This window comes from Cololabis saira, chromosome 6, assembly GCF_033807715.1.
Source record: "Cololabis saira isolate AMF1-May2022 chromosome 6, fColSai1.1, whole genome shotgun sequence".
NCBI classification, from domain to species: Eukaryota; Metazoa; Chordata; class Actinopteri; order Beloniformes; family Belonidae; genus Cololabis; species Cololabis saira.
Window position 1 is genome coordinate 825961 of NC_084592.1, and position 13706 is coordinate 839666.

At 44.8% G+C, this 13706-nt stretch overlaps 1 non-coding gene across 1 annotated transcript; it reads right to left on the reverse strand.

Annotated features, from left to right (window-relative positions):
* Nucleotides 1-12149: 12149 nt before the first annotated feature.
* Nucleotides 12150-12264, reverse strand: trnal-caa (transfer RNA leucine (anticodon CAA)). The gene is made up of 2 exons: nt 12227-12264; nt 12150-12195 (listed from the first exon to the last, which is right to left on the reverse strand). It is a non-coding gene; the product is annotated as a tRNA-Leu (tRNA).
* Nucleotides 12265-13706: the final 1442 nt, after the last annotated feature.

Here is a 13706-nt window from a genome sequence, read left to right on the forward strand (position 1 = left end):
TGTGTCAATGATTTGCAATTAATGGCTGATCCTACCGTTAGTTTTTAAACTGTAAAAAGTGGGGGGGACAAAAACATGATTTTGAAAATACGGGGGGCATGTCCCCACTGTTGCGCCGGGGGACTCACGGCGTTCCGCGCAGCAACGGCGTGCTGCCACTCACTCGCTGTATTTTATACTATTTATTTTTCTACTTTTACTGTGACCACAAAATAATGTCGTTTTCCTGTCCTCCACCTCATCCTCAACATCTCGATCTCAGATCTCAGTGAAATTCAGTGGCACGGTGGCTGGATACTTCTCATTCATCCTGAAGCCAAACAGGCTGCAGGAAGCCACTGCGCATGCTCAGTAGGCTCATTCATATGCAAAAACATACCATATATGGTATGAAGTGGGCGTGTAGAGGGCGGGATATGAGGCGGATTCAGCGGAGCAACCTTCCAGCGGGACTGTGATTTATAAAGGAAGATGGAGGATGGCGTGCATCGCGGGTCAGCAGCTCCTGGTTTGAGCCAGCGGCCACGATTAAAACCGACAATCTACAAGACTGATGATCAAGTTATTGTAGAGGACGAGTTTCTCAACTTTCTCGCGGTCAAAATTAAAACGATGACCCAGGATGAAATAGTCCTTCTAGCCGCAAATGCCTTTGACTCTGAGTGGATCGAGTCCTCAAAGAAGGTGCTTTTTGAACTCTGTCCTGATACCAAGCAAAGGTGCGTGAGCCACAAAGGCAATCAAAAGGATGCCAATAACATCAAACTGTGCCTAAAGGTATTGAATGAATGTGGAGATAATATTCCTCGGTTTGTCTCCCACTATCTCGATGAGCTACCGCCTGTGTCTTTTAACAACCTGGATGTGTCCAACCTGCTGAGCAAAATGGAGCGACTGCACAGTGAAGTTTGCGCGCTAAGGCACGCAGTGAAACTTCAGGCAGATGTCGGCGAGGATTTACGCATGGTGGTTGCGACCATAGACAGCAAAGTTGCCACCGTGGAGCGCAGACTGGAGCCGAGTCACAATGGAGGGCGGTCGGCGCCGAGTAACACTGAGCCAGCCGGCACCAGCGCTGTGCGTAACGGCCCAGCTGGGGAGGATGGCACGGCGTTGGCGCAGGACGCGCGCGCCACTGGCCTGGCTGCAGCCGGTGACTTCACCTGTGCGGGCCTGTCTGCGGAGTCAGGGACCGTGAAAGGCGGCGTGAGCCCAGGAGGATCTGTAGTCAACACGCCACATTGGAGCCGGGTTGTGAAACAAAAGCGACCTCGGAGAAAGATCGGCGAGGATCAACCTGTTTCCATGAAGCAGCATGGTGGAAAATCTGATCGGATGGCGTCTAAACCATTCATTGGCACCGCTGCACAAGGGAATATAAAAGTGGTTCGTACGAAGTTGGTGAGTGTTTTTGCTACCAGATTTACACCAGACCTCGATGCAGATACTTTGTCCGACTACTTGACTAAACAACTTGGCCATGATGTTAAATGTGAGCGTATTGACACTGTGGGCACCCGATACAGCTCGTTCAAAGTATGTGCTGAGTGTAATGACGTCATGGAGATGTATAACCCAGAGCTCTGGCCTGAAGGTTGCGTTGTGAGACGCTTCTATGAACCACGCAAAGCAGGGCAAATGGGTGCTGGCAGAGCCAGGCTTACTGTTGGGCCAAATGGGGCTGCGGCAGTGCTGCCCAGCTAATAACATTTAACATTTATGCGGGTTGGATCATATAACTGTCGCGGGCTGCGCCTCGGCAATAATGCAGGAGATAAATGCCGGCGTTCAGTTGTGGATAACTTGCTGAAAAAATGTGACATCCTATGCCTCCAAAAAAACGCTGTTACTAAAGCAAGACTTGGGGAAACTGAACTCTTTTAATGACAATTTTCACGGGGCTGGTGAATCCACAACAGATCTTTCCCTGGGGATTGTGAGAGGGAGAATAGCAGGGGGCGTGGCCATCCTCTGGCACAAAAAGTTGGACTCGATGATAAAAGTCATCAGGCTTGAAGCTGACTGGTGTATTGCTGTTCTCATAAAAATGAATGATAAGGAATTTAGCATCCTTAATGTTTATACACCATATGAAGCATTGGCAAACGAGGATGAATATTTAAATCGACTTGCTTTTATAAATTCTTTTATTTCTGAGAACCAAGCCACAAGTGTCTTTGTAGTTGGTGATATGAATGCTGACATATCAGATAAAAGTTCTTTGTTTGCAAATCATATGTTGCAGTTCTGTGAAGAACATTATCTAACTGTATCCACTCAAATGTTTTTGCCTGCAGACAGTTTCTCTTACATAAGTGAGGCCTGGCATACCACATCATGGCTTGACCATTGCATTAGCACTGCAGATGCACATGGTATTATAAGAACAATAGAGATTGTCTATGAGGCATCTACCTCTGATCATATTCCTTTTGTCATGACATTGGATTGTGATAGTCTCCCTGAGCTGGCTCAGCAGGTGAAAAACTCCTCGAATAATAAAATTGACTGGTCTAAACTCACATATGAGGATAAGCTTTTATACTATGGAAACACTGATGATCTCTTGAGTAGTCTCCATCTGCCCAAAGACGCTGTCCTGTGCACTGATGTAAATTGTAACCTGAAATCTCATTTTGAGGATCTCTGTGCCTTATATGATGGTATTGTGGGGTCTGTATATGAGGCCAGTAAAAAGTACTGTACCAACTCTGAGAGAAGACACACTATTAAGCCAGGGTGGAACAAACATGTGTCTCACCATCATGCAGAAGCCAAGCGTGCATGTAGGGCTTGGGTCCAGGCAGGCAGACCAAGAGAAGGATCTGTTCTTGATTACAAAAAAGCCACTACTGCTAGATATAAATATGCAGTTCGTTATGTCAATAGAAATGAGCAATTGATGAGAGCAGATTCCATGGCTGAAAAGCTCCTTGGTAACGATGTCACTGGGTTCTGGAAAGGGGTGAAAGCTATTAACAGGGACAATACATCACTACCTTGTACCATAGAGGGGGTTTCCGGTTGTGACAATATAGCTGAACTGTGGAGGCAGCACTATTCTGAGCTTTTTAATTGTGTTAAAAGTGACCCCTACATTTTAGGTAAGATTCCCAGTGGTGATAATGTGCAAATCACCGCCAAAGAGGTGCTACTAGCTATTGCACAGTTAACTGACAACAAGGCATGTGGCTCAGATAAAATTTTAGCAGAACATTTTAAATATGCGAGCCCAAGAGCAGCAATTCTTTTAGCCATTTGTTTTACTGGTTTTATGACCCATGGAGTCCTACCAGACTCTGTTATCTGTAACTCTGGTCCCTGTCATTAAGAATAAAGCTGGCAAGGTGGGCAGCATGGACAACTACCGACCAATTGCTTTAGCCAGTGTGCTGTCCAAAGTTTTAGAGAGTATTTTATTGAACAGAGTGTCTGCTTATGTACACACTTCTGATAACCAGTTTGGATTTAAGGCTAAACATGGCACTGATCTTTGTATTTATGCTTTAAAAGAGATTGCTGATAGATATAGAAGACATCATTCTTCTGTTTTAATTGGGTTTATAGACGCATCCAAGGCATTTGATCGCATAAACCATCATAAACTGTTTTTAAAATTGAGTCAGAGGGGCGTGCCTGACAGTATCCTTAAGCCGCGTTTATACTTGCAGTTCAGAACGCGTACGCGAGACGCAGGATACGCGTGACGTCACGTCTCGCGTATCCTGCGTATCCTGCGTACATTTGACGCGTCGACGTGCACGTTCTCAAAAAGACACTGAACGCGTACGCGACCTGCAGTTCTCGCTCTGGCCGCTAGTATCGCTGTTCCCGGTCTGATCCCGGCTGGCACGATTATGCTGCTCTCCCCTGGAGAAAGTTCCCCGTGCATATATTTATGCAATATTTAACTTCCCCCCAGGGTTTCCGTTGTCCGGTAAAATATGCCGAAGTCCGGTATTTTATAATCTCTCCGGTCAAAATACTCACTGGTGCTGCGGCACTAGAGTCCCCGGGAGTACCGCGGATGGCGAGCCCCGGCCGCCGAGCCCCGGCCGCCGAGCCCCGGCGACCGAGCCCCGGCGACCGAGCCCCGGCGACCGAGCCCCGGCGACCGAGCCCCGGCACGCGCCGAGCCTCGGTGCCTCCCGGAGCCGGGAGGAAGCGGAGCCGGGAGCCAGGAGTCAATTGACGGGACTTATTTTATTTTAAATACTCTGTTTTTCAATAAAAATACTATTGAATGACTTGGAATCATATTAGGAACAATACATTTTTTGACCATGTTAATCTTTCTTATATATTGACATCTACTTCTCCATATGAACCTAAAATTAACTGGATTTATTGTTTCGTCATTCTTGTTGAGATGGGTGAGGAGAATGCTGGATAAATTAGTCTGGAAAGACTATCCACTTTTGATAATAAGCAATAATAATAAGATAAGATAAAATAGTCCTTTATTACTCCCTCAACGGGGAAACTCACGTAGCAGAAGTACACACACACACACACAGGGAAGGGGGTAAAACAGTAATATAAATAAGTAATACACATTAAAAAAAGAGTAATAATAATAATAATAATGTTATGGTTTTCTTTAGCTTCCTTCTAGGCACCCAGAGCTTTACAGAGATCATTATTCATTCACACACATCCTCCCCGGTGGTAGCTCCGTCTGTAGCCGCAGCTGCCCTGCAGACTGACGGGAGCGTGGCTGCCATATCGCGCCAAACGGCCCCTCCGACCACCACAAACATTCATACACACTCATACACATTCACACGATGTTATAATCTCCTACATCATCCAATATTGTCCTGTAAAAGTGTTCGTTTTTCTAATCTGCTACCGCTGCTGCTGCTACTACTTCTGCTACTTAATATAAGTAGCTTTTCCAACTGTTGCTCTGCTTACTGCCCCCTATCGGTCACCATCGGTATGACAGGCTCTACTCGGGTGGTACGCGACGTACGCAGTGGAGCATGAACAGACACAAAGCAGGCTACGCAGGCTACGCAGGTTACGTGCGTAGAGTATATTTCCGGCTTTAGGATTCTGGTTTTTTGGTATGCCAATCAGTGCATGCAAATAAAATGGGGGGATGTAGTCTCTGCTCCATTTGGGGTGAGTAATGGAGTCCGTCAGGGCGGCTTACTTTCCCCCTGCCTATTTAATGTGTATATGGATGCTCTATCAGACCAGTTGAAAAGCTGTAAAACAGGTTGTGTGATAGGAAATACTATCATTAATCATCTTATGTATGCGGATGATCTGGCAATCATTTCGCCTTCTAGTGCTGGGTTTCAGGAGCTGCTCAATATATGTTCTGAATATGGGGTGGAATTCAATGTTAGCTATAATGCTAAAAAGAGCTCTGTTATGATTTTTAGAACTAATGGTGATAAGGAACTGGTGTTCCCATCATTTTATTTGTCAGGGAATGTGTTACCTTTTTGTCACACTGCCAAGTATTTGGGCCACATCATCACTGATGATTTTTCGGATGATGAGGATATGTATAGGCAACGGCGTGTTTTATATACACAAGCAAATGTGCTGAAAAGTAAATTTTCCTGGTGTTCTGAAGAAGTTAAAATGAATCTCTTCAGAGCATACTGTACCCCACTCTACACTGCCCCCTTGTGGGTTAAATTCAAAAAGGCAAGCATCCGCAAACTGCAGGTTGCCTATAATGATTGCCTACGTATTTTGTTGGGAAAACCCAGGTGGTGTAGTGCGAGTGAGTTATTCTGCCAAATGCGTATAAACACTTTTCACGCTCTTTTGAGAAAACTAATGTATAGATTCATTTGTCGACTGAATGACACACAAAACTCTGTTTTAATGCTGTTGACCAATCCTGGACTGAGTGCTGTGAGATATCAATCAGCAATGTGGAAACACTGGCATGATTGTCTTTTTTAAAATTTGTATGTGTGTTTGTCTTTTTTAAATGGACCCTGAGTCTATTAATAAAGTCTATCTATCTATCTATCTATCTATAAAGAGAACATTGCGTGCAAGTCTGCGTGCACATGGTTTTATTGATCCGGATTTTTTTTTGCGCCCGGCATTTTCGGCTTTTGGGTGTACGTGCACCTTTAGTATGACTTTAGTATGATTTTAAATGAGGCCCCAGGGGCTTAAAAAAAAGTGTGTGGATTTCATTGTGAATCCCTGTGTGGAAATCTTGCGTACGCACAAAAAAGTTGTTTGGATGTTCAAAACTGTGTGTACGCCCAAATCCACGCACATCACAGCCAACGATGAAAAACCGTTCATCCTAACAAGGAACTTACAAAAGGAAGTGAAAAAAAAACAAACATTGATGGCATTTCCTCCAATTTAAGCTGTAAAAGACAACAGAGTAACATGCTGTAGTTCTGTTGTGTTCCTTGAAGAGCTGTGAGTTTATTATGTTTTTTTAATGATTTTTTTATTGGAAGTAGTTTCACAACATAGAACAGTAGTACAGCAATATAACAGGAAATACTTCCCTCCTTCCATTTTTCCACACCTTTTTTCTATCCCTCGCACATTCCCATCCCCACCCCAGCACTCACAAAACCCATAGACAAGAAAAACAACCAAGTATAAAGAGGAAAAAATAAATAAATAAAAAATAATAATAAGAAGAAAAAAAATAAAAAAATAAAATAATGAATAAAAAATAAATGGGGAAGGGGGGCTCAGTCAGCACATCAACATAGAGATGTCAAAGACTCAATATGACTTAGCAGAGGTGTCCAGGGGCCTCATTTATAAAAGAGTGTGTAAGATTCATACTAAAAGTGCACGTAAACCCAAAAGCCGAAAATACCGGGTACAAAAAAAAATCTGGATTTATAAAACCGTGTGCATGAACACTTGCACGCAATGTTCGCTTTATAAATCACAGTCCAGCTGGAAGGTTGCGCAGGTGAATTCGCCTCATATCCCGCCCTCTACACGCCCACTTCATACCATAAATGGGCAATGCAAAGTAGTTCATGACTGTATTTGCATATAAATGAGCCTGCTGAGCATGCACAGCGGCTTCCTGCAGCCTGTTTCTGCTGCGTCAGGATGACTGAGACGTGTTGAGCCACTGTGCCACTAAATTTCACGGAGACTGAGATGGAGATGTTGTGGATGAGGTGGAGGCAGGAAAACCAAATTATTTGGTGGTCACAGTAAAAGTAGAAAAAACGTATATAAATAGGATAAAATAAAGCGAGTGATTGGCATGTCGTTGCTGCGCTAAACGCCGTGAGGCGCAAGGGCGCAATTTCCACTGGGGACAGGGGGGACATGTCCCCCCCACTTCTCAAAATCATGTTTTTGTCCCCCCCACTTTTTACAGTTTAAAAACTAACAGTATGCTCAGCCTGCAAATCATCAAGACACCCTGTGCGAAGGCGATGCGAAAACGGCACGGCAGCCCCACTCCCCCTCCTCCCTCCTCCCCTCTCCCCTCAGTGCTGCTCAAGGCTGATTTATGGTTCCGCATTAAATCGATGCAGAGCCTACGGCGTAGGTTACGTGGCGACGCGCACCGTACAGTGTGCGTCGCCGCGCAACCTATGGCGTAACCCTACGGCGTAACCCTATGGCGTAGGCTCTGCGTCGTTTTAACGCGGCCCGGCACTCATTTGTTCTGTCCTCAGTCACTCTACGGTTGTCGCGGTGGGTGAAGAGGAGGTTCCCGGTGTGTCCTGCACCGCGGCTGCAGCAGAAGCACCAGAGTCCTGACTGACGCTGAGTCTGATATGTGATGACATTAAAAGTATGACATGAATCTGGCTTCATTACACCACCTCACCGCCTGCGTCGCCAGTTCCCCAGATCTTAAGTAACTTCCTACGGGAGGGTCAGGGTTGGCGTAAAGATACGCACATTTTTCAGTTAGCTTTTTCTTTTTAAATCCCAACCTTTGCGTAGAAAGTGGCTTGCGGATCTTTCAAGCCCTGTTTTGTGCGCAAGCAACCTTTATAAATGAGGCCCCAGGTCCTTTCAAATAAATCTAAGGAACCATTGAGGGCAAATCTAAGCTTCTCAAGCACCGATGCCCATCAGTTGTACCCACTTTTCATGCAACGCCTCTCTGCATGCATTTTTGAGTGGGATGCATCTGATTTGGCACTGCTGCGGCTGGCAAAGAAACAGCAGCTTCAATCGCAAGACATCCCTACCGACAATGTGGACAGGTATATTACATATACACAAACACTGGTTTTATCGCAATGGTACTGTGTCTTATACTTATTTATTCTGTCTGTCGGTCTAGGCATATCCACAAGAATGAGTTGGCACTTCACTGCCGGCGGAGGACAAGGGGAGAGGAAACCACAGTGCAGCTGTTGTAGGAGCTGTTGCAATTGCTCTTTGGTCAACAAGGCAAGGACTCCACGGGCGTACCGTTGTTTCGACTCAGAGCGAATGGAGCACATTTGGCGAGTTCAAAGAAAGCATGTCAAGTGCATCCAGGACCCAACCAGTGTTCAACTCTACACCAAGACAGGCGAGCTAACGAAAGGAGGAGTGTGGCTCCCTGTGTACAGGTGTGCGAGAGGCTCCACATCCTTGGAGTCATTTCATCTGCACTTAGCTCGCTTCATTCCAGGTTTGTGTCTGACAAGTGTTATATTCTTCGTAGCTTAAAAGTGTCCCACATTCTAATCGATAATGTGTCATTTATGATATTTCAATGTACATTCAGGGACCAGTGCCAACAGCCTGAATTTTCAGGCTTACCTGCTGGAAGGGCTTCACAGATGGAACCAGGACCGGCGTGTTGCTGCACTCTCCCAAGAGCCATCTGCCCTGAGGTGCTACTCCAGTGACCTGGTGCACTGTGTCAACCAAAACTATCAACGGCTGTTTGGCAGAAAGGTGGTGAGTTTACTCCTCCCGCCCCTTACACTGGTAAGAATGCTGTAAAACATTAATGACGAGTTTTCAGTATTTATTGTGAACTTATTACTTGAACTGTGTCCATTGTGCAGTCATTATATTACATTTGACATGCATGACATTAATATTACTATGAAATACTCAAATACTGCATCTGTCTTGCCTAGGAATTTTATTTCATTGAACTGCTTAAGGAATTTCCCTTTATTGTGCCCAACTCATCATATTTCTACTTTCAGGTGAGCTCATAGGGGTTCAGTATCTGTTCCAGCAGACTGGCAAGGCTCTGCAGGATATGAACCCTGACTCAATGGAGACTGGCCAGTTAGTTGAGGAACATGATGTGGAGGCGCTGGAGGAAGATGAGGGCGTTGCAGACATGGCAGAGGACCCCACAGTGCCAGACTCGGAGTTGAGAGAGGATCCAGTTTCTCCTGCTACTCGCGGGCGCAGCAGCTCCTTGTCGGTGCTGGAGACCTTTTCTTATGGACCCATGTCACCAGGCAGCCCTGGACCCACGTTGCTCTCTTGGCACCACCACCACCAGCACCCAGCCTCCCCTGGCAGTACCTGGCACACCCCTGGCAGTACCTGGCACACCCCTGGCAGTACCTGGCACACCTCTGGCAGTACCTGGCACACCCCTGGCAGTACCTGGCACACCCCTGGCAGTACCTGGCACACCCCTGGCAGTACCTGGCACACCCCTGGCAGTACCTGGCACACCTCTGGCAGTACCTGGCACACCCCTGGCAGTACCTGGCACACCTCTGGCAGTACCTGGCACACCCCTGGCACCACCAAGAGTAGCTGGCACCCCCCTTGCACATCAAGCTCCTGCCACATCCACCCAGGCAACTAGTAGCTCCAGCTTGGCATCCAGCAACCCTCAGCATGTTAGTCTGTCTGAGGATGAGGATATGGTAAGTGATGCTTTTATGACACAGTCATGCATTTTGTATGACTTTGCATACAGAATTTATTTTATTAAAATAACCTCAATGTCAGGGATCATCATTAATTAAATTCCTTAAAAGTTTTATGTTATTTCACTGATATTTTCTGTGTAATGTTTGATATTAATCTATATTGTGTAACTATTTCTGCAGGCCGTTGATGACCACAATGTGCCAGGATACCAGCACGTTGACAGGCTGGCAGAGTACCTGGTAGAGCTATGGAATGAGACCTCTCTCTGTCTCAGCAAAAAGCAGGCAGACACCATTATACACCTGTGGGAAAGTCTGGACAGCAGAGACAAGTCCCGGGTGGTGTATGCAGCGAGGCATCAGGAGCGACTCTTGACTGGACGTTTCAGGACGCCAAAAAAGCCCTCAGCGACACCAGGAGTGGAGAGCACCACACGCTGCTTACTTGGCGCATCTAGTGCCCCTGCTCAGTGGCCAAATTGTTGTCGTCTGGTAGAGTGCATTTTCATCAGTCTCTGCATTCTCTTCCCTTCCCCAAAGAGGAAAAAGAAAAAGCCTGAGACTGAGTCATCGTGGTCACAGGTTTTGCAGGCTTACAGGCGTATCCAACAGCGCGTAGTGGGCAATGCTAGGGTGATGCAAGAGACTCAAATCCAGCTTGTGGAGGTCAACCAGAGCACTCTGATAAGCTGGTTCCACAGCAGGAGTAAGGGACAGGAGCTGTCTGTGCTGCTACAAGGCACCACGGTCCCACCAGCCATATTTGTTGCTGAAGAGCCTCTTCTTGCTGCAAGACAGCTGCGGGCAGAACCCCTCCCAGCCCATCAGGAGCATCAGTACCACCTACCAGAGAGCACAGTAGGCCAGGCAAAGACAAGGCAGCAGGCACCACGGGCCTTCAAGCCTAAAGGCCATGCGACAAGGCAGCTGTTTGTAGCTCCTCCAGGCCCCCCAGGCCCTGCTTTCTCAGCCCCTCCCATTCCTCCTCCCCAAACTCCCTCAGCACTTTCCCCATTAGTGTATCAGTTTGTGCTCACAGCTCCACCAGGCACGACCCCACAACCCATGGTCCTAACAACTCCACAACCTGCCACAGCACCCTCTTATCATACAAAACGCTCATACCAAAGGACTGTTGAGGGAAATACATGTAAAAAGTGTGGACAGTTTCGCAATCAGGAAACAGGGCACAGCCAGTGGCGTGGCAGGGTCTATGCCCATTCACTGAACCACAAACAAAAGAGCAATGGAAGGAAGAGATGAAAGCCACATATCCCAAGCAGCCTAAGCCTTTGTAAATGTATATTACATTATTACTATTTATTATGTATATTGTTGTATATTGCAGTTTTGTGTGCAACTTCTGAAAAATTAAAAAACCTTCTACAAATGTGCTTGTTGGCCTTTTGCTTATGTGCAAATGTAACACGTGTAATGATATTGTTAATAAATGAAATGTAGACATTATTGTAGGCTAATGGATGAATATAATAACACTATATATCCCTAGTTACTATGTTGGCCCTATATCCCCACTTTCTTATGTGATATTGCTTAATTGTGTTTATTTCATTCAATCAACTTGGTACATGAAAAGGTAACTAAACAAATGTTATCAGCAATTGATAATTAATTAACAACTTTATTGCAGACACAGGTCCATATAAAACATAATACAATAAATGATAAAATAGGCTATTTGGATTCATTTAGATCCATTTCATTTGTTGATTCAATTCCATTTAACAGTTGCATAAAAAGTATTCTCAGCGCCCCCAGGATGGACAAGTTGTTGTGGAGACATCATTTTTAGCCTGTGGGGTCACGTGTTCTTGAAATCCACAGCCTTTCACACATGCACGGGTTCAAATCCCAACCTGTATTTTCAAAAACATGCAAAGACAATGAACAGTGGTATTTATCAGAAGGATGTGCTTGGAAAAGCCGTGCTTTTTTCTTTTTTCTCTCTTTTTTCATCCCCTTTCTCTTTCTCCCTTTCTTTTCTTCTCCCCCCCTTCTCCCCCCTTCTCCCCTTCTTCCACCATTTCACCTGGTCGATTGTTCCCCAGCCTGAACGCAGCGCCTTCGACTGCTCGGCCATCCTGACAATTTTCAGGTGTCGTAACAATGTGGAATGGAAATTCATTCGAAGTTAGATAGATAGATAAATAAATACTCAAATTATGAAATATTCAATTAAGTAAATGAATATGACAATGACATAAATAAAACTTTAAGTTAAATTATATCAATTATAAATTGATGCTCCAACATCCACCAAGAATAATTTTACCCTTCATTTGGCTGCATGTGTGTTAAAAATGTTGTCAGAAGTGTGATTTGAACCCACGCCTCCACAGGGAGACCAGAAACCTCAGTGTAGAGGAAGGAAATAGTCAGTCCTTGAGTCTGGTGCCTTAGACCACTCGGCCATCCCGACGCTGCTTCTGTCGGTTCAAAAAGTTATCCAGGACAGAAGATGACAATCAGGGTTTCTGAAGACAATTTTAAATGTTGTTTCACCAGGATAGTTTTCCTATTATGAAATAGTTAACAAGTTTAGAATCAATTACTGCTACTTCAATTAGTGCCTATTCAACTCATCATCATTCAACTACTCCTTATCAAATAGCCCTCATTCATCTCACCCTCATTTAACTTGTCCTTGCTCATCTAAAACTCATTCAACAAGTCCATACTCAACTAGCCCTTATTCAACTCGTCTTTATTCAATTAGTCCTTACTCAACTAGTCCCAATTCAACGATTACTTATTTAACTAGCATTATTCAACTAGTCCTCATTAAACTAGTCATCGATGATGCAGTTCAACTAGACATCAATGTGTGCTGTCTACACCTGTTTATATAGTGGTCTTGGTAGTCCAACAACTAACAGTCATATTTAGATAGAACTGTTAGTTCTCCTGTTAATGGTTCATTAATACTAATATATCTGCACTTGTTTTACCTTTGACAACATATCGGTGTCTCACCTTTCCCTCTTTTTCATCCTTTCTTTTCTGTTTCACTCTTCTTGCTCCAGCCACCTGTTTTTCAGCAGGTAGGTCTTCTCTCTGAAAGGGGGGTTGTTCCTTGCCAGTGTTTATTTGACAGTTTTTTGGGGGTCATGCGATTGGTCTCTGGAAAGCACCTAGCTTGTATTGTATTGATGTTTTACTATATAAACAAAATGTAGCTTATAGGTAATGCTAATGAGCACCTTAGGTTATTTGAAGCAAAGACAGCATCCAGCCATGCTGGGATACCACCACCGCATAGTAAGTCCAAGGAACACCTCAAAGCACAGGAAAAGCAAGCACGACGAGGATGGGATTTGAACCCATGCGTGCAGAGCACAATCCATCGCCTTAACCACTCGGCCACCTCGTCTAGTGCTCATTAATCTAGTCCCTAATCAATTACTGCTAATTCAATTAGTGCCTATTCAACTCGCCATCATTCAACTACTCCTTATCAAATAGCCCTCATTCATCTCACCCTCATTTAACTCGTCCTTGCTCATCTAAAACTCATTCAACAAGTCCATACTCAACTAACCCTCATTCAACTCGTCTTTATTCAATTAGTCCTTACTCAACTAGTCCCAATTCAACGATTACTTAGTTAACTAGTCATTATTAAACTAGTCATCGATGATGCAGTTCAACTAGACATCAATGTGTGCTGTCTACACCTGTTTATATAGTGGTCTCTGTAGTCCAACAACTAACAGTCATATTTACATAGAACTGTTAGTTCTCCTGTTAATGGTTCATTAATACTAATATATCTGCACTTGTTTTACCTTTGACAACATATCGGTGTCTCACCTTTCCCTCACCTTTCCCTCTTCTTCATCCTTTCTTTTCTGTTTCACTCTT